The sequence below is a fragment of the Ceratotherium simum genome, chromosome 8 (genome assembly GCF_057802395.1).
Source record: "Ceratotherium simum simum isolate JZ-2026a chromosome 8, ASM5780239v1, whole genome shotgun sequence".
NCBI lineage: Eukaryota > Metazoa > Chordata > Mammalia > Perissodactyla > Rhinocerotidae > Ceratotherium > Ceratotherium simum.
In genome coordinates, this window is record NC_141907.1 from 262,896 (window position 1) to 283,895 (window position 21,000).

General features: G+C 50.0%; 1 protein-coding gene across 1 annotated transcript in view; it reads right to left on the reverse strand.

Annotated features, from left to right (window-relative positions):
- CPLX1 (complexin 1) overlaps positions 1-21,000 on the reverse strand; it is a 40,127-nt gene that overhangs the window by 14,364 nt on the left and 4,763 nt on the right. The window lies entirely within an intron of this gene.

Here is a 21,000-nt window from a genome sequence, read left to right on the forward strand (position 1 = left end):
CTCCCAGCTTTGTTCTCCTGCACAGCCAGTCCATGATCTGAAATGATACATCTTTGCTCTTTTATTGCCAGTCTCCGCTGACAGACAGTAAGCTGCCTGAGAGCAGGGACCCTGACCAGATCACAGCTGTGCCCCCAACACCTGGATCAGTGCCTGGCACAGAGTAGGTGCTCAACAAATATTTGGTGAATAAGAATTTTAAAAAATTTAAGAGATACGTATCATGTACTCAGCCACAAATAAACCTTCCAGCTAACATCATGGTCCATGGTGAAATACTGAACACTTTCCTCTTAGCTCAGCGACGCACACAGGCTGCTCCTCTCATGGCTCCCATCCATTTTGTGCTGGAGGACTAGCCATTGCAGAAGGCAAGAAAATAAATTAAAGGCATGAAGATCAATAAGGAAGAACTAATATTGTCTTTATTAACAAACAACATGAACATTTGTGCAGAAAATCCTAAGGATCTACAAAACCACTTCTAGAACCAATAAGTGAATTTAGCAAGGTCACAAGATACAAGATTAATAAACAACAAACAAAGGGATTTTTATATACTAGCAGCAAACAACTGGAAAATAAAATTTAAAAACAATTCCATGAACAATTCTGGCAAAAACATAAAATATCTATGACTATATTTTTAATAGATGTGCAAGCCTACTTGACCTAGAACAACGGAATTGTGGAGAGAAATTCAAGACCTAAATGAATAGAGAGAGAGCGTGTCCGTGGACTCGATACTGCTATGATCACATTTTCCCTGGATTGACCTATAGATTCAATGCAATCCCAAGGAAAATGCAAGTTGGCTTTTTTGAATAAATTTACCACCCGATTCTAAAATTTATATGGAAATGGCAAAAGACCTAGAATAGACAAAACAATTTTTCAAAAGGAGAACAATTTTAGAGGACTTACACCACTTGAGTTTAAGACTGACTATAATCAAGACAGGATGGGGGGCTGGACGGGTGGCGTGGCGGTTAAGTTCGCACGTTCCCCTTCGGTGGCTCGGGGTTCGCTGGTTTGGATCCTGGGCGCGGACCTACTCACTGCTCATCAAGCCATGCTGTGGTGGTATCCCACAAAGAAGAACTAGAAGGACCTACAACTAGGATATACAACTATGTACTGGGGCTTTGGGGATAAAAAAGAAAAAGAGGAAGATTGGCAACAGATGTTAGCTCAGGGCCAATCTTCCTCAAAAAAAAAAAAAAGGCAGGATGGCATTGACAAAAGAATAACGTGCAGGTCAACAGGACAGACAAGAGTCCAGAAAGAGACCCACCCATGTATGGTCAACTGATGTTTTGACAAAGCTGCAAAGATAATTCAACGAGGAAAGGATAGTCTGAAACAATTAGACACCCTATGCAAATAAATTTCTTCCCTTACTTCAAACCTTATACAAAGCTCAATCATAGACCTAATTATAAAACTTCTAGAAGAAAGCATAAGAGAAAAATGTCTGTGCCCTGGACTTAGGCAAAGATCTCTTACACAGGTGACAAAAAGCATAAACCTTAAAAGAAAAAATGGATAAATTGGACTTCATCAACGTTAAACACCTTCGTCCTTCAAAAGAAACTGTTAAAAAAAAAAAAAAGAAAGAAAAAGCAAGCCAGAGACTGAGAGAATATATTTGCAAACCATCTATCTGATAAAGGTCTTATTCCAGAATACGTAAAGAACTCTTACAACTCAATGACAAAAATACAAAGCACCTGGGCCGGCCCCATGGCTTAGCGGTTAAGTGCGCGCGCTCCGCTGCTGGCGGCCCGGGTTCGGATCCTGGGCGCGCACCGACGCACCGCACCGCTTCTCTGGCCATGCTGAGGCCGCGTCCCACATACAGCAACTAGAAGGATGTGTAGCTATGACATACAACTATCTACTGGGGCTTTGGGGGGAAAAATAAATAAATAAAATTATAAAAAAAAAAATACAAAGCACCTGATTCTCAAAACAGACAAAAGATTTGGACAGACATTTCACCAAAGAAGAGATACAGATGGCAAATAAGTGCATGAGAAGATGTGCTTGGCAATTACAAAAACGCTGATCCACATGATCAGGCATAAGGGATGCAAACTTAAGTCACAGAGACACCACTACCTGCCTACTCAGCTGTCCGAATGGAAAAGACTGACCACACCAAGTGTTGGCGAGGACCTGAAGACACGGGAATGCTCATCCACTGCTGGTGCGAATGTAAATGGTGCAACCACTCTGGGAAAGAGTTTGGCAATTTCTTATAAAATTAAACATACGCCTACCACATGACCCAGCAATTCCACTCCTAGGTATTTACCCAAGAGAAATGGATACGCAAGTTCACATGCAGAGAGAACGGGAACATGCACATCAGCTTTATTTGTAACAGCCCAAAACTAGAACCACCCCAGATGTCCGTCAACAGGTGAACGGACACACAAACGGAAGGCACCCAGCAGTAGAAAGGACGAACCACTGATGCGCCGACAACACGAAGGAGTCTCAAAATCTCGACTGCACTGAGGGAGAAATGCCAGACACGAATGAAGAGATCTCCTTCATGTAAACGGAAGCACAGATGGTCTATAGTGAAAGTAAGCAGATCAGGGATCACCTGGGACCCAGGATGGACAGACCACAAAGGGGTCATGGTTTCAGTCACAACTCAGGGAAATGTACCCTATCAGTGGGTAGTGCTTATTGTGCACAAATCACACCACAATCAATTTGATCTCAATCCTAACAAATTAAATACTAGAGACATTATAGGCCAACTTCCCTGATTGTAATCTAATCAAATTGCAAACACTAAAAAGATGACCAAACTATAGAAGTTCAAGTTTTAGAAACATGTACCCAATTAACCCTTAAATTGAAGGGGAAATAAAAACTGAAACTGTAAAAACTCTAGAAAGCAATGAAAAATAAACACTACATGTTTAAACTTAGGGTCCATGGCTAAAAGCTTTTTTGGAGGAGAAATTATAGCTTTTAGTTTTAAAGAAGAAAAACAGCAAGTGTAGGAACTTCATTGTTATCTTTAAAAATTTTAAAGAAGATAGTAAATAACCCAAAATAAGACAGGAAGAGAGAATTAATAAAGATAAAAGCTGTAACTGAAGTAGAAAACAAATAAAAACAGGGGATGGGTAAATCTCCAGACATTAAAATCAAGAGCCTGGCGCACGTGCCCACCATTATTACATTGTGTTGGGGTTCTTCTGAATTTCATAAGAAAACGAATGATGAGTATTATATTGTAGAAGAAGATATCAGATTCTCACTCTTCCCCCACCCACTTCTTTTGCTGGTGACGGGATCACATACCTAAAAACTCAGGACACTGCTGCAAACCCACGAGAACTAACCGTGGCCTGCGGCGGAAGGGCCAGATGAACAGTTACAGAGAAAAAGGAATCATTGTGCACCATACTATCAACAGCAAGCTAGAAACACAAATGGGGACAATGTTCCAATCACAATAGTTATAAAAAGAGAAAATACTTAGGAATAAGTTTAACGCAGCAATCTATAGAACCTACATGTAGAAAACCTCATCTCCTTCAACGTGATGGCTTTGGACAGACTCACTGGTTCTTCAGGGGCAGGCTTCATATCATAAAGATGCCCGTTACACCAAAATTAACATACCGTGCACGCGATTTAAACCCCAACAATTCTTTCTTTTTTCTTTTTTGGGGGTTTAGATAAAATTAAGGTTCATAATAAATGTCAGAGAAGATCTGATCCGAATGCCACACTGATGGGAAAGTGCCCCCTCGCTGTGAGTCCCTCGCACGTCAGGAGAGTGACAGCAAAGGTTCACTCTCTGAACGTGCTCTGAAGGTGCTCACGCCTCTTGCTGGGGCGGGAAGGGGCTCTCTCAGTCTACAGGAAAGCGGATGATGGCACAGCTGGAGCAGCAATCCACATTCTTAAGCACATTAAGAATCCAGCCACCCTTCAAGCCCATCCCCTTAGCCCAGACGTCCATGTCATTAAAACAAATGCTCCTCCCTGAAGAAGCACGTGCCCACAGACATGTTCAAAGCTTGTTTGTTTCAGCTGCAGCCCTGGCAAATGGCGGGAGATGAGGTGACACCTTGGGCACACGGCCACACGGCCATGATGCACACATGTCAGGGAATCCCAGGTGGCCGTGAGCACTATCAGAGCCAGGTGCAGACAAGCGTATCTCACAGATGCCATTTTTGGAAAGCAAGGAGGAAAAAACCCTATGGATGAATACATCCATGTTTTTATGATTATCTACAGATAGAAAAAGGATTGGCGATTACAACCATGTTCACACCAAACCTAAACCCTGAAAAAAATAGACAAGGTCTTTTCAAACTCTCATGGAATGTTTACAAAGAGCAATCAGATATTGTCTACACCACAATGAGATACCACTTCACACTCATTAGGACAAGTATTTAGAAAATTAAAAAACAAAAAACAGAAAATAAAAAGTGTTGGCGAGGATGTGGAGAAATTGGAACCCCCGTGCACTGTTGGTGAGAATGTAAAATGGTGCAGCCACTGTGGAAAACAGTTTGGCAATTCCTCAAAAAATTAAACAGAGAATCACCATATGATCAAGCAAGCCCACTCCTAGGTATATACTCAAAAGAACTGAAGGTAGGGACTTCGAAAGAATTGAAAGTACGTGTATGTACACCCATGCTCATAGCAGCATTATTCACAATAACCAAAATGTGGAAACAACCCAAGTGCCCATCAGCAGATGAATAGAAAGACAAAATGTGGTCCATCCATGCAATGGAGTATTATTTGGCCTTATAAAGGAATGAAATTCTGACACCTGCTACAACATGGATGAACCTTGAAAATATCATGCAAAGTGAAATAAGCCTGACATAAAAAAGCAAATACAGTATGAGTCCACAGAGATGAGATTCCTAAAGTCATCAAATTCACAGAGACAGAAAATAGAATGGTAGGTGCCAGGGGCTGGGGGAGGGCGGATGGGGTTTAAAAGGGACAGAGTTTCAGTCTGGGAAGATGAAAAGTTCTGTGGATGGATGGTGGTGATAGCTGCACAACAATGTGAATGTAGTTAATACCACTGAACTGTACACTTAAGAACGGTTAAAATGGAAAATTTTATGTTATGTATATTTTATCACAATTTAAAAAAGAAGCATAACTTTATTTTTTTTTTGAAAGGAAATCCTTTTTTTTTAATAATTTTTATTTATTTATTTTTATTTCCCCCAAAGCCCCAGTAGATAGTTGTATGTCATAGATGCACATCCTTCTAGTTGCTGCATGTGGGACACGGCCTCAGCATGGCCGGAGAAGTGGTGCCTCGGTGCGCGCCCGGGATCCGAACCCCGGGCTGCCAGCAGCAGAGCGCGCGCACTTAACCGCTAAGCCACGGGGCCGGCCCGAAGCATAGCTTTAAAACGACTTATAATCTCATGTCTCAAAAAAATGTCAGGCTGCGAAGACAACCTCAATACGTTTTCCAAGTAGGAATAAGACCACATCTTTGACGGCATTGGGAAAGCGGAAAGAGGACAAACAGCGAAACCAGGAACAAACTCTCCTCTCCAACCCTCGTAGACATAAAATCTCTAACGACAAATGAGTAAAAACACAAATACTGCATATCTGGGAATCAGAGACAATGAGGCTGTGATCTAGCGAAAGCTCAGGGGGCAGCTGATGCCTCGAATGCCCCTGAACACTCGCATTCCTAAGCCAGCAGGGATACAGCGGGATCACAGTCTGCCCAGCCCCCAGAGGGAGAACCCAGGAAAGCAGAGGACGGAGCGAGCACAGTAACAGCAGAGGCAGCGCATCAAGGAAGAGACCTTGACACCCAGGAGGTGGATCTTTTTTTTTTGACATGTTAATATATTTTTTTAATTTTTTTATCATGAAATTTTTGTTGTACATTATTGTTTATCAGTCACCATATAAGTGCATCCCTCCACCCCTTGTGGCCACCCCCCACTCCCCTAGCCCCTGGTAACCACCAAACAGTTCTATCTGTGCGTGTGTTGGTTTATCTTCCACATATGAGTGAAATCATGCACTGTTTGTCTTTCTCTTTCTGGCTTATTTCACTTAACATAATACCCTCCAGGTCCATCCATGTTGTTGCAAATGGGACGATTTTGTCTTTCTTTATGGCTGAATAGTATTCCATGATATATATATACCACATCTTTTTTATCCATTCATCAGTCAAGGGACACGCATTGCTTCCATGTCTTGGCTGTAGTGAATAATGCTGCGATGAACGTAGGGGTGCATAAGCCTCTTTGGATTGTTGATTTCAGGTTCGTTGGGTAGATACCCAGTAGTGGGATAGCTGGATCATAAGGTATTTCTATTTTTAATTTTTTGAGGAATCTCCACACAGTTTTCCACAGAGGCTGCACCAATTTGCATTCCCACCAGCAGTGGATTAGACAGGAGGTGGATCTTGAAAGACACAGATAGAGCAGCCTGCTCAGGGCGAGATGGAAAGAAAGCATGAAGATACACAAAATTAGGAAAACGGGAGAAAGAGCTGCAGATCGAAAGGACGTTAAAAGGATCAAATGATTTATTGTACACTCTATCCAAATACATTTGAAAACTGGAATGAAGTAGATTTTCTAAAAAATGTCAAAAACTGAGAAGCATGTCTAAGAATTCACAGGTGGATTCTTTCAGACATTCAGGAAACAGGTAATTCCAATGATATTTAGAATGTTCTTGGAAGGGAGAAAAAAGAAGGAAATTCCCCAGGTTATTCTTGTGAAATTAGCATAATAACGATGCCAAAAATCAGCGCAGAGCGAGCTCCCTCGGACACAGCAGCGCAAAATGCTGAACCGGAGATGGAAAGTGGATTTGGCATTTCTTAGAGAATTCTGTAGGAAAACAGACTTGTACTCAGTGGGGTTCATTTCAGGGAAGTAAAGATGTTCTATATTAGAAAATTATTCCGCTCCGACGCTGTCCTCAGGCATGGCCCACCTTCACGGGGTGGGCGTCACTGCGCGCCCTGGCGCCCCTCTTCGCCTTCTCCTCCTGAAGAGGGTGTGCTGTGTCTCCCTCTTCCCTGCAGCCAGTGGGTGGGGCAGGGGGCGAGGACGCTCTCACTCTCTCCAGAAGGAGGCTGCTGCTCTGCCAGGCCGCTGCCACCTCCCTGGCCCCATCCTGCCTCCAAAAGGGGCGGGGGAGGGGGCCCCACGCGTCCACGGCAGACCGGTGCGAAGGCAGGTGTCCTCACTAACACTCACAACCCAGTTTTAAAACAGCTTTATGGAGGCATAATTGACACACTATAAATCATGCAGTGTGCCATGTGCACATCCATGAAACCATCACCACAGTTAAGACGATGGACACATCCGTCCCCCAAAGTTTCCAGGTGGCCCCTGTAATTGCTCCCACCAAACCACCCCCGGACAACCGCTTATCATCTTTCTGTCCCCGTAGGTTGCCATGTTCTCTAGGATTCTACATAAAGGAATCGTGGAATAGGCAGTACTTGGGGGAGGGGTCTGGCTCCATTTACTGCGCGAGACACTTTGAGAGCCGTCCCTGCTGTTGTGTGTCTACAGTTGGTTCCTGCTTCCTGTCCAGGAGGCGCCATTGCAGGGATGGACACAATCGGGTTATCCCTCCACCTGCTGGTGGACCTGAGGGTTGTCTCCAGTTTGGGTCTTTGGTGAAGAACCCTGCTGTCAACATCCGTGGACAAGTCTGTGTGGACGTGTGCTTTCGTTTCTCTTGGTAAACACCTAGGAGTGCAACTTGTGAGCTGGACGGTAAACTCAGGTTTCACTTTTTAAGAAACTGCCAAACGGTTTTCCAAAGTAGTTTTACCATTTTAAACTCCACCAGCAGTTTGAGGGTTCCAGTTCCTCCCCGTCCCTGCCAACACCGTGACCCGTCTCTGTGATTCTGACATCCGAGCGGGCGCGAAGCAGCATCTCATGGCGGCTTCTGTATTTCCCTCATGACCAATGATGTTGAGCATCTTTTCATGTGCTTAAGAGCTGTTTTTATATCTAATTTGGTGGAATACCTATTCAAATCTTTTGCACACTTTCAAAAATAAACTTTTTATTTGAGAACAATTTTAGATTTACAGGAACATTGTGAAGAAACAGTACAGAGCATTCGCATGTGCCCTGCACCGTCCCCTCTGCTAACATGTCACATAGGTGTGGTTCACTCACCACGACTGCAGAGCCCACGTTGATAACGACATGATTAACTGAAGCCCATAGTGTATTCAAGTTTCCTCAGTTTTCACCTGACATCCCTACTCTGCCCCAGGACCCATGTGACTAGTCACCATGTCTACCCAGGCTCCTCTGGGCTGAGACAGTTCCTCACACTTCCCTTGTTTTGATGACCTTGATGGTTTTTTTTTCTTTTTTGTGAGGAAGATTGGCTCTGGGCTAACATCCGTGCCCATCTTCCTCTACTTTATACGGGACGCCGCCACAGCATGGTTTGACAAGCGGTGCATAAGTCCCTGCCCGGGATCCAAATCTGCGAACCCTGGGCCGGCCAAGCAGAGTGTGTGAACTTAACCGCTACACCACTGGGCCGGCCCCCATGACCTTGACAGTTTTGAGGAGGGCTTTTCGGGAATTTTGTATGTCTTGCAATTAGGAATTGTCTGATGTTTTTCTCAGGATTAGACTGAGGTTATAGGTCTGGGGAGGAGGACCAGAGAGGCAGAGTGCCCTTCTCATCCCATCCTACGATGGTCACATGACCAGTCTCTAGGAATGTGGACCTCCATCTCCCCACCCAGCCGACCTGCGAGGTAGGGGTTATGGCCCACCTCCCTCAGCTTTTGCTTATTTCTTAATTGGGTTGTTGGTCTTCTTACTGAGTGGTAAGAGATGTTTATATATTCTGGATACAAGTCCAATTTTATTGATCTTAAAGAACTAGATTTTGGTTTCATTTTCCCCCTATTTCATTCATTTCTGCTCTGAGCTTTAGTACTTCCTTTCTTCTGCTTACTCTGGGTTTCATTTGCTTTTCTTTTCCTAGTTTCTGATGTTAGAAGCTGAAGTTAATCATTTGAGACCTTTCTTCGTTTCTATTGAGGTGTTTAGTGATATAAATTTCCCTCTGAACACTGCCCTACTGAATCCCACAAATTTTAATCTTTTTTTTTTTTCATTTCCAATCAGTTCACAATATTTTCTAATTCCCCTTTGATTCTTTCTTGGACTCATGCATTATTTAGAAACATGTTGTTTAGTCTCCAAATATTTGGGGGATTTCCCAAATATCTTTCTGTTATTTATTTCTCATTTCATTCCACTGTGGTCAGAGAACATATTTCGCAGGACTGGAATCTTTTATATTTCTTGAGACTGGTTTTATGCTCAGAATACTGTCTATCTTGGTAAATGTTCTGTGTATGTTTGAAAAGAACGTGTGTCTGCTGTTGATGGAAGTGTTCTGTACAGGTCAGTTAGGTCCGGTGAGTTGTCAAGTCTTGTATGTCCCTACTGCTTTCTGTCTGTCTGTCTCTTTAGGATGGAGTTGACTATGTCCACCTACACTTGGGGTCTGTCTACTTCCCCTTTAAGCTCTACCTGTTTTTGGTTATGTATTTTGAAGCTCAGTTATTAGGTGTAGAAATGGCTGGGACTATTACGCCCTCCATTAATGGGCACCTTTATCATCAGGAAAGGCCCCTCTTCATCGCTGGTGATATTCTTTACTCTGAAATCCACTTTGCCTGATATTAATGTAGCCACTCCAGCTTTCTTTTGATTAATATTAGTGTGGTCTATCTTTGTCCATCTTTTTACTTTTATGCTAATTGTGTCTTTATATTTAAGGTGGGCTTCTTGTAGGCAGCATAAAGTTGGGTCTTCATCTTCTACCCAATCCAACAATCTCTGCCTTTTAACAAGAGTGTTCCCAACAGCCAGAGTGGAAAAAGCCATAAGTCACGGGCATCTGTGAGAGTAAGCGATGGCCTTGATTGTGGGGAAAATTATCCTCAGACTAAACATTGCTCTGATCTCACCTAACGAAGCCCAAAAACAGGACAGGAAAGAATCAAACTGTCTCTAAGTACCTGACCACATCCAGAACAAAGCTCACGAATATGTTTAGGAAAATAAAAACATCCAGCACCCAACAGGGTGAAAGGCACAATGGCTGGCATCCACTGAACAGTTACCCGGCTGTAGAGACATGGATAATCCAGCCCATAACGAGGAAGCCACCCCCAAACCCGACGGAGCTGACTGTGGAAATAAGTGTGGTGAAATACATCGAACATCATAAAGTTAAATAGCAAATGACAAACATGGAAAGGTATTAGTAAATAATGGAAAAATTACCTAAGATGTATAAATCATAAAAATGACAACTACCAGAGATTCCGAAATTTTGTTGAGTGAAGGAAAGATGTTGAATCACACTGTCACTCAGAAAATGTAATTAAAAATAAGATCAATTTTATCCATTCAATCAGCAAAACTTTGACGAAACCCCATGTTAGGGAGTGTGTGTGTGATCTGCAGTATGGAGCACTGTTGGGGATGGAGATTTGCGTGATCTATTTAGAGGAATGGTAGCTCTGCACATCCTTCCACCGTCTGGTATTCATGCAAATAAGGATACAATGGTTTCCTAAAAGACCACTCCTCCCGCAGCCATGGTACTGCCACCTCAATATAACAAATTGCCCCAAAGACAATCCCCACCTTGATTTCTTTCCTATGTGGCACCTATCGCCGACTCAAGGCACAGTGTTTGCTTACCTGGTTTTGTTTATCCGTGTCCCACACTAGAATGTGTGCTTCATCAAGACAGACTGTCTAGGTGTCTGGCTCATGGTAAGAACTCAATAAATATTGATTGAATGGTAGGCTATAACTGCAGGGATGGCCATTGCTTATAAGAGCAAAAAGCCTGGAAGTGTGATGCGCAACATTAGGCATCGGTTAAGTCAACAGTAGTGAATTCATACCAGCCTAATACCAGACATCTTAACCAGGCATCCTAGTACCAGGTGTCCTAATCAGGGATCCTAATACCAGGCATCCTAACCAAGGATCCTAATACCAGGCATCCTAGTACCAGGTGTCCCAATACCAGGTGTCCTAACCAGGTGTCCTAATACTACTCATCCTACTGCTAGATGTCCTAATGCTAGTCTTGCTAAACTAGGCATGTTAACTCTGGTTATCCTTATGCTACATGTCCTAATACTAGGAGTCCTAATGCTAGGTGTCCTTACACCTGATGGTATGCTGAGTTCCAGTTAAATGTGACGGATTGAACACATGCGCTTATCTACCGCCCTTTCTACACCCCCACTAAAATGAGAGTAAAGGGATTTAGAAGTGTAATTCCACAAGGACAAACAGAACAGGAGAGGAGAGAATGAGGTAACTGACATATCACATTTGGGGAAAATGGGAAGCAGATGTGCAGGTGGAACCTGAATAACGGCAGAGGGAGATGCCGCTGAGAAGCCAACTTGATGGCAGAACTCCAGAAGACTCTGGGATTGGAGGCGCCAGGTCCTGTGGGAGGTGGGGTAATGAGGGATGGGCTGGGGGCTGTATAGGGGCACTTGCACTCCCTCCCCTGGGGACCCACCACCCAAGCAGCAAGGGAAGATCAAGCAGTCATTTCCCTGGAGACACTGAACCAGAGACGCTCCACATTCAGACCAGTCTCAGGCACGTAGGGGCAGAGGTGATACGTCCACCCGCAAACAGGTGTTATGTGGACATTTGTCTCCTGAAAGATGAGACCTCACCCAAGCCCTTGTCCACTGCCCTGTTCACAGAGTCCACCATGCAGCCATGTAATGGAACCACGCCCTCACACAAGACCTAGAGACCCTGACATTTGGAGATCCCCAAACATAAAAGCCAAACAAAAACCCGCATGCTCATCCCTTGGGTACGCCCAGAAGTCCCACACAGCACACAAGACTCCAGCCAGGCTTTCATAACTCGCTCTGAAATACGAGTGTGCACCAGGAAAACCTGCAACGTGATGAGAGCACCCCACTGAACAGACAGGCAAGAGGGGCTCAGAGGACCAGACAGCACAGCAGACAGGGGACCTCTAGGGGGATCCAGAACATGCCAAAGAGCTCTTGGAAGCTCAACAGGAAACTAAAAATTCAGTTGAAGAGTTAGAAAATAAAATTAAGGAAATATCCCAGAAAGTAGAACAAAAGATATGGAGACGGATGGAGAGAAAATACAAGAAAATACAGAATCCGTGCAGGAAGCCCAAAGTTGAGTGGAGAGGCAGGAAGAAGGAAGCAACGGGACCACCATGGAGGCAATGAAAAGCAGTGTCCCAGAACTGCAGAACGTGCACCAGCAGGGTCGATAAGAGACCCACAGCAAGGTCCTAAATCCTGGAAATTTCAGAATGCCAGGGTTGAAGAGGAAACCGTATAAGCCTCCAGAGAGAAAACAACAGGTCACGTGAAGAGTACTAGAAGTAATAGCACATGACTTTTCAACAGCAACTTTAGAATCTGAAAGACAACAGAAAAATGAATTCAAAATTTTAGGATGAAATTCTTTTGAATCTAAAATTTTATACCCAGCCTAACTATCAATCGTGCACCAGCTGGAGTAGAGAGACTGTCGGCCCTCCATGCAGTCCATCTCAGAAGGTTCCTGAGGATCCAGCCAGGAGAGAAGATGGGGGGATCCGGGCCCACGTCTCGTGATGGCCTAGACAGCAACCAGTGCAGACAGGAGCAGAAGGTGCCAGAGTCCTGAGGCAGCTGCTCCAGAGGAGAGAAACTACTAACAGCTCATCTGGAGCCTTTAACCACATGGGAATACTGTTTTGAGGGGGCTGCTGGTGGGTGTGCAAGGAATTAGAGACCTATGTTAACTATGGGCAAACCATAGGCTTGGTAAGAAAGAAATGTGGTCGCAGTGCACTGCATCGGTGAAGACCATGTACACGGTCGTAACAAAGCCTGCACAGTTGCTGATATGGCCACATGGGGAGCCAGGGGCAGAGCTCTGTGCCCCCAGTCCATTACAAGAAACCGACAAAACGTCTGAGATGAGTGATGAGCATGTTACTGAGAGACACGAAGGGACACATGCGTGCACACAAGAACACCTCTCAGTGGGGTGATTCGAGAAATAAGCGACTTTAGTTCTGTATTATCATGTTCAGTCTGAATTAGAGGCACACCTTCACCCACGCCTGTCGGGAGGACGGGAGGGCGGCAGGCAGAGATCTACAAACTGCTCCTGGAAGCTGGAGTTAATTCTGTTCTGATTCTGCAGCTCAATCTGTCTGTCTGTCTACAAGACGGACAGAGACTTACCTAAATCATCCGCCTTCGGAGAGTGGCCGTGGGGGACGACGCCATCACGGTGTCTGCCGTTGGAAGCTCTCAGCCACAGTCACCTCGGGAAGCTGACTTTGCTTCCACCCTTTGGTGCCAACACTGACCCCCCGAACTAGTTCTAGGAAACCAACAGCATAAGGGACTTTGCAGAGTCTTTTAAAGTTAGAAATGGATCTGAAGGCATTTCTCCTTGAAAAAATATTTTTAAATAAAGTCATGAGTGATCCTAAAGAATGAATTTTAAAGCAATGCTGCATCTCAATTTTCCATGTCACCTCTTTATACTTCTCTGTATTATTTCAATTTCCTACAACGAATATTTACTATTTTAACAATAGTTAAAAAATCTACTTTCATGTTAAAAAAACAAATATGTACAAACATCTCATAAAATTGAATGCAAAGAACAAAATATTTTTCATATATTAAGAAAACACCGACTGTCGTCCCAACCCTCTGCCCTAAATCACAGACCACGGCAGGCGTGGTTGCGGGAAGACGGCGGAAGTGCAGAGAACTGGAACGGCGTTGGCAGAGGCACAGACACACAGCAGCATCCCGACCGTGACAATTAGAGCTGAAGTAACTCTTTAAAAGGGCACATAGGTTCCAAAACACTGCAGAAGGTTTTCACAAAGGAAATTCCATCCATATATCCAGATAAAATAAGTGAAACAGTAAGGAAGCATTTAAAAGGCCGGAGTCAGGATGACAGAGGGGATCAGACGTGTCCGTTGTAAGGATACACGCTAAACAGTGAGAGTTTTACTGAAGCAAAGTCCCCCGACAGACGCCCACCCGCTGCCCCGGTGAGGAGGAGGGCCCACAGCACCACGGCTGGGCCTGCGCCGGACTCTCTGGGCCATCTGGGTCAAGAACAAACTAGCTTCCAAAGAGAAATAAAGCCTGCCGCACAGCACGGGGCCTGGGGTGCCACCCTCCTGGGGCCCGGCTTCCGACATGCCCGTCTGGCTCTCGCCCCCAGCCCGCTGGCCAGGGTCAGAAAAACAAGCAAGGGTGAACTGGTTGAAAGAAAGTTGGCTTTCTGCACCGTCCTCGCTGGCACAGACAGCCCAGTGCCCTCCTGAGCGTCAGAGCCCAGCCTGGGCGCCCCAGGTCCCGCCCCTCTAAGCCCCCAGCAGGTGGGGACAAGGTGCTGGGGGCCCCGTCCCACCCAGCTGATGGGGCCCGGGCTCTGGGCCTGGCAGCCTTGCCTCGGGAGGCTGACAGAGGGGCGCCGTGAGCGGCTGGCTGGAGGATCACTGCCCCCTCATCTTGACCCCGAGCCCCACCTCAAGGAAGCCACCTCACTGCTCCTAATTTTCTGCGATGCTTCTCTGGCTTGTATACCCACTAGGAAGCACCAACGCCTCTCCTCCCTCCCTGTCAACTCCTTTTGTGGTTTCGCAAACGCTTACTAGCTGTCTGGGAATTCTCCTGCCAAGAACAAAGCTCTCCTCCCCTCAGCCTGGGTAATGATCAGATGCCCTGCACCCCAATGGGGAGGGGACCCCAGGGCCACGGCTGTGGCCACCTGTCCAGTGCTGTCCCTGCCTGCAGAGCCGGGCGCCAGGAGGAGAGCGTCTAGCCTTGGCTTTCGGGAGAGGACCAACGGAGACAGAGGCGAGATGAAAACGCCAATTAGTGAGCCCAAACGCAGCCAAGCTCCGCCAGATGGCACGGCCGCCCGGCTTCCAGGGTGGTTGTAATCCTCACACGTCCGTCCCTCCATTCAGCCATCTGCCACTCACTGGGCCACCGGGCCACCAGCGTCGATGGTGAGGCAGGGCTGCAGCCACGGCCATGGGGGTCGCTGCCCTCGGGCACCCTGTCTGCTGAGGGGGACGAGGACCGGAAGTGGGGAGCAGGTGCAGGGGCCGGGGAAGAGGGGCCTGACTGGAGCTGAGTGACCCTGGTGCAGGAACCCTCCCCCGGCCCCACACCTCCTGGCCCCTGAGGCAACCTGGGGCAGGAGCAGTGGGGGGCTGCTGCCCTCCCGGGAGGATCTACAAACAGAAGCCCCTTCTAATCCTTACCTGCTGTGGGTCTCCATGCAGGCCCTGCGAGGAGCACTGCCCAGACCCCTCGACCACAGCCCATTTGGAGCTGGAGTGGCTGGCAGGGGGACTGAGATGCTGGGGGGATGGCGACACTCAAGGGGGAGATTGAGATTCCACAGGGGGACTCGAGTGAGACTCAGGGACCTCCACGATGTCTCCACCCCAACAGGGAGCCCCAAGGGCAGGGCAGGCTCTGCTGGGCAGGGCGTCCGCCTGGCCTGATGGACAGAGGACAGGGGAGCCCGACTCCTGGTGGCTCTCGGCAGCACCACAAGGACTGCTCTCACCCCGTGGACCAGGTGCGCAGCCTGGAGTGGTGGTCCACATTTCCAGAGCCTTCCTTCTGAAGGAAAGCTAAGTGCAGGGTGGTCCCCTTGGCCCCGAGGACCCTTGGGGGCTGGAGGACGGTGGCTTTTCTGGGGGGCTCCGCAGGACCACCCCTCGCCTTCTGTTAAAACCCTTTCTATTTTCCCCTGATTCCTCCTCTCGCCATGTGTACACAGCACTTGCTTTTCTTGTCTCTCCCAGGAGGCCCGGGCCTGTGGTCTTCCCTGCCAGTTCTTGGGCCTCTGGGAGTTGGAAGGTGAAGGCAGAGGCCGGGGGCTGAGATGGCCTGGGGTGCATGCAGTGGACGGCTCTGTCCTGGCGAAGCCCACCACCCACCCCAGACAGCAAAGCTCAGCACCAGTGTCTGATGTTTCCACCAGGACAAGGCCCTTGTGTTCCCATGGAAATGTCAGGAACAGCTGTTAGTGCCCAAAGGGGCAGACCAGGGTGCCAACCTGCCCGCAGGCTCTGTCAGAGTTGCTCTGGCCAGCTGTCTGACCCCACAAGTCCTCAACCCCTTAGGTCTCATCTGCACTGGTACCCAGCATCTGGCACTCAGCACCCAGCACTAGCATGCAACACTCAGCACCTCACACGTAGCATTCAGAACTCAGCACCCAGCACTAGTGTCTAGCACTCAGTACCCAACACTCGGCACTCAGCATCCTCAGCACCCAATACTAGCATCTAGCACTCAGCACTCAACATGCAGCACCCAGCACCCTCAGAACCCAGCACACAGCACTCAGCACATGGCACCCGGCACTCTCAGCACCCACCACTCAGCACACAGGACCCAGCACTCAGAACCCAGCACCCTGAGCCCTCCACTGGGCCCTGAGCAGCTGCCCGGCCTCAGCCCACACCCTCTGCCTGGATGCTACAGTTCACAGTCAAGCCCATGGGACTCTAGAGGACCTATAGGTGGGATGAGGGCCCTCTGCCAACCCTGCCAAGCTGCCCGCCTAGAGGAAGCCAGAGGTCTTGACTGACCCCTGCAGGGGTGAGAGGAGCCACGTTCTCCCCTGTCCACACGATGGGAAAAGTGAGGCAATGCGGGAAAACAGTGGTTTGTGCAAAGCTTCAGCACAGGAGGCCAGGACAGGAATCCGAGAGACCCCAGTCGGAGTCCCCACTCTCCCCTAGACAGAATCGGGGTGCTCTGAGCAGCCACTGGCCGACTGCGGGAATCTCAGAAGGACCCTGCACACTCCTCTCTGTCTACCCAGAGCACCAGCCCTGAGCAGGGGGCCGCCCAGAGCTGCCGGGGGCCCAGTGTGCTCTTCCCCTGCCTGGTCTGTTTCCACCCAGGTTTGGGGGTCTCTGAAACTTGTCAGCGTCAGGGTTTGCCAGAACTTGATGCTCATTCTGAAGTTTTCATTAATTCCTTGCTCTGTTGAATGTCGCAGCATTAAAGGCATGACGTTCCCAAGCCTGTCGAGCAGTCTGATGTCGGCACGAGATTCTCACAGAGCCCCACCACACAGGAGCTGTTAAACGCTTCAATCCCAACCAACGAGGCAAAAAGCCCGTGGCTCTGTGGTTCGAGTGCGTGGTGTCCGTTCCCTCCACGCTGGGCGGAAGCGTTTGTAACTGAGCTGCAGCTGAGCCCACCAGGGGCCTGCTCTCCTGAGGGAAGGACTGTCTTCCCGGTGTTGGGAGAAAAGGCAGTTTCTCTGAAGTCCTTCTGGCCTCCAAGAGATGTGGGGTAAGGAGTGTCTCTCCTGAGCCCTGTGAAGTGAGCCGAGTCTCAAGCCAACACGGCATTGGGAAGCCCATTCCAAATGACCATTGGTATTTTACCATCAAGCATTTGCCAGCTGCCTGTGGAGAAGGAGCCAGCACTCAGGGGTGAGCAGGGGATGGGGGCACCCCTGCCCTCTGGGGCTCAAGGTCTGGGGGTCTTGCATCTGAAAATCAAGATTTTCCAAGTTGATGTGAGCCAGGCTGCCTGCCCAATACCGCCCCCCTTGTGCCACCTTGGCCCTCACCTTCCCAGAGCTTTCTTGCTCATGACACATAAACGGAAACCCTCCATGAGACTCCACAAACACATTCCCTTAGCCTCTCCCCTTCCTCCTGCCCGAAATGTGGATGTGACGCCAGAGCAGCAGCAGCCACCTTGCAACTACGAGGAGCAGGCTGAGCATGAATGCTCCACTGGGACAACAGTGGCACAACGAGAGCCAGAGCTGTGTCCCTGATGGCACCACTGAGCAGGTGGGCCACCTCCTGACACCTTGTCACATAAGAGAAACAAACCTCGATTCAAGCCACTCTCTGCCTGGTTCTCTGTAATTTCAGTCAAAAGCATCTTCCCCAGTGCATAATTCTGGAGCTTCGCCTCCCAATTTGCTCCTTCTGCAAGAGCCCAGCTCAGCCTGTGGCTCCAACGTCCTCCCAGATGCCACAGACCCTGGCCTCACCTGGTCAGTGTCCCCGTGGGGCAGCCCCAGGCCGGTGGGAGGCTCCCAATGAACAGAGCTAACCCCAAAACAGACAGACGGGGCTGGGGAGACGTGGGCTGGCCCTGCCCTCAGGACCTGGGTCTGGGGTAGGATGTGGACGCCTGGTCATGCCCTCAGTGTAGAGTCCCGTGGTGGGCACTGGGGGTCGGGACAGGACCCATGGGACCTCACGCTGCCTCTGCGCCCTGCTGGCAGTCCTAGGAGGCGAGGTGAGGGAGGGTCCGGGAAGAGCTGCGTCTGAGCTGCAAGGCCGCAGGAGCCCAGCACTGTGTCTCACAGCAGCTGCAGACATACAGGCCTCAGCTGGGCCTCACGGAGCCTACAGCAGGGAAGGGCAAGAGAGGAGGGGGCCCCCCAACAAGCCCTGGGGGCAGCGCAACCGGCACTGAGGGAGGGGCTCTGGGCAATTGGAGGGAGACTGCCCCCCAGCCCCACCCCAGCCCCACTTGTCTCGTGTGAGCCCCGAGGCAGGCGCTGCCCTCCCTTCTCCAGGATCTGGTCCCTCTGGCCTCGACACGTCTAGGGACTGACCCCCATGAGACCCCCAGGGTGTCCTGGCCGAGAGGACGCAACCCATCACCCACAGGGTGTGGAGCCTGACCGCAGCGCCCCCGAGGCTCTCCCTGGGGGACGTGTCTGTGAAATGATGTCCTCTGCCCGTGGAGGCCGGGTGACAGTGATCCACCTTCCTCCATCCACCCGAAGCCTCGGCCGGAAGAGCCACTGTCCTGCCCAGACACACAGGCCTCACCCTCCCCTCGCACTGGACATAGGCCCTGACGCCCTCTACCCCTGAGACTGGACAGCCTCCTCGCCCAGGACACCGTCCACGCTGACCCGCTGCCGAGAGCCGCTGGACGTGCCAGGGCAGAACGGAGCTTGCTGAGGAGACCACCCTCGGGCTTGGTTACCGGGTCCTGTAACGTTCTCCCCCGAGTCCCCTTCCAGCCCAGCCCAGCCCTGCCCCCATAGCCCGGGCCCTGGCATGTGCTGTGTCCCAGTCTCGTCTGTTGGTCCTTGGAGCCCACCTCAGATGTCCCCTCCTCCGTGAAGCCCTCCCCGGCCCCCGCACCGTCTCTGAAGACCTGAGCATGTTCCAGACACAGAACCCGTCACACTGAGGTGGAACGATGGGACAGCCAGCCACGAACAGGGTTGTTTGGGCCAAAATAGCCACCTGCGCCTGATTTAGCCTGAGTGTCTATACCAGCCACATTAACCTGACGACCGCCCACACTCTCGTCCACGGTGTAAATATAGCTCCAGGGCCATTTGCCACTTCCTGGCCTCGGGGGAAAACAGTTTCTTCAAGTTACACCCTTGAGGACCCTGAGCCCAAGATCCGTCCCCAGGCGACGCGGCCCAAGCATCTGGCCTCAGTTCAAGGCCACTTTGCCGCAGACAAGCTCCCAGGGCCCACGCGAGCTGCTGCCACACAGACTTCGCATCCGTGTTTTCTTCCTTCAGGGACTGACCATCAGCTGATTTAAATCTGAGGTGTCTCGATGGACCTGGGGGGGCCCAAACCTGTAAAGGCCCCAGGACCTCCTCCGGGTCAAGACAAGCTTGCCCACAGCTGGACAGCTTCCTTGACGATCCGGCCCCAGAAGAGTTCTCCTCTAGCCAGCCCTGGGTGCCCCTGGTGCCCTTGGCTCCCTGGCCTCGGGGCAGAACCCAGCTGTGTCCTGGGGGTCATGTCTTCTGAGTCTGAAGGAGACGAAGGTGCCCCCACTCAGCCCGTGGAGAACTCCAGCCCTGAGAGCAGACGCCCCGTGCGCTCCGCCCTGTCCCTCTCAGGCTGCACCTCGAGAGAGTCAGCCGCCAGGCAAAGCCCCACCATGTCCACCCCGGGGGCCCAGAGGCTGGGTGTCTGGGCCTGTCCTGCCATCTTAGGGGAGAAGCCCTGTCCCTCCTTCTGTGGTCCACGGCTGCCACCTGCCCTCAGAAAAATGGCTCGGCACCAGGAGTCTGAGTGAGGTCGACGGTCAGTGCTGCTGACCTTGCTGGGACGCGACGAGGCCGGACACGGATGTGCAGCACCTGAGTCCTGCCGCCACTACCCATGGTGATGAGGACAGCCCCCTCTGGCCCCTCCCAGTCTGCTGTCTCGTCCTCCCTCATAGTCGCCAAGGCGACTCCTTGTCACCTCCCTCCCCTTCCTGTCCCCCCTGCAACACGTGCCCCCCAGGTCTCTGCTCTGCTCCCAGATGACCTTGTGGTCCCCAGTGAGGTGGGCTTAGCGTCCAAGCAGACAGGCCGGTGGAGGAGAGGGCTCTGAGGTGGCTGCAGCGGCACAGCCAGAGCCTGGACAGAGGTGGGTGTCTACGGGAGATTACAGGGAGGGCCTGGGGCCTTGGATGTCACAGTGGGTCGACCTCACTGCATCTCAGCTTCTTAGCTGGCTCCTCCAAATCTCGGGCCATCGCTCTGTCCTCGTCTGCCTCCTCTAGAGGTCTCACCTGAGGCCCAGCCTGGCCACGTGGGAGGTGCCCAGAACATGCCGGCAAGTGCGATGTGGGGAGGGGCAGAGGCTGCTGGCGGAGCAGTGACCAGACTGAGGGAGGGAAGGAGAGGCCTGAGCACCACGGACAAGCCTGGTCGACCCTCCAGCGAAATCCTCAGAGCTTAAGGGCCCCGAGGCTGTGGCTTGCGTGAAGGCCTAGACGGGCGGGACCGGGGTACAGAGTCACCACAGACCAGACCGAGGGCACACGCCTCGTCCTTAGCCCAGCAGATCTGGGACTGGGTCCCTCCCCAGTCCAGGGTGCCCTGAACCCCAGAGTGG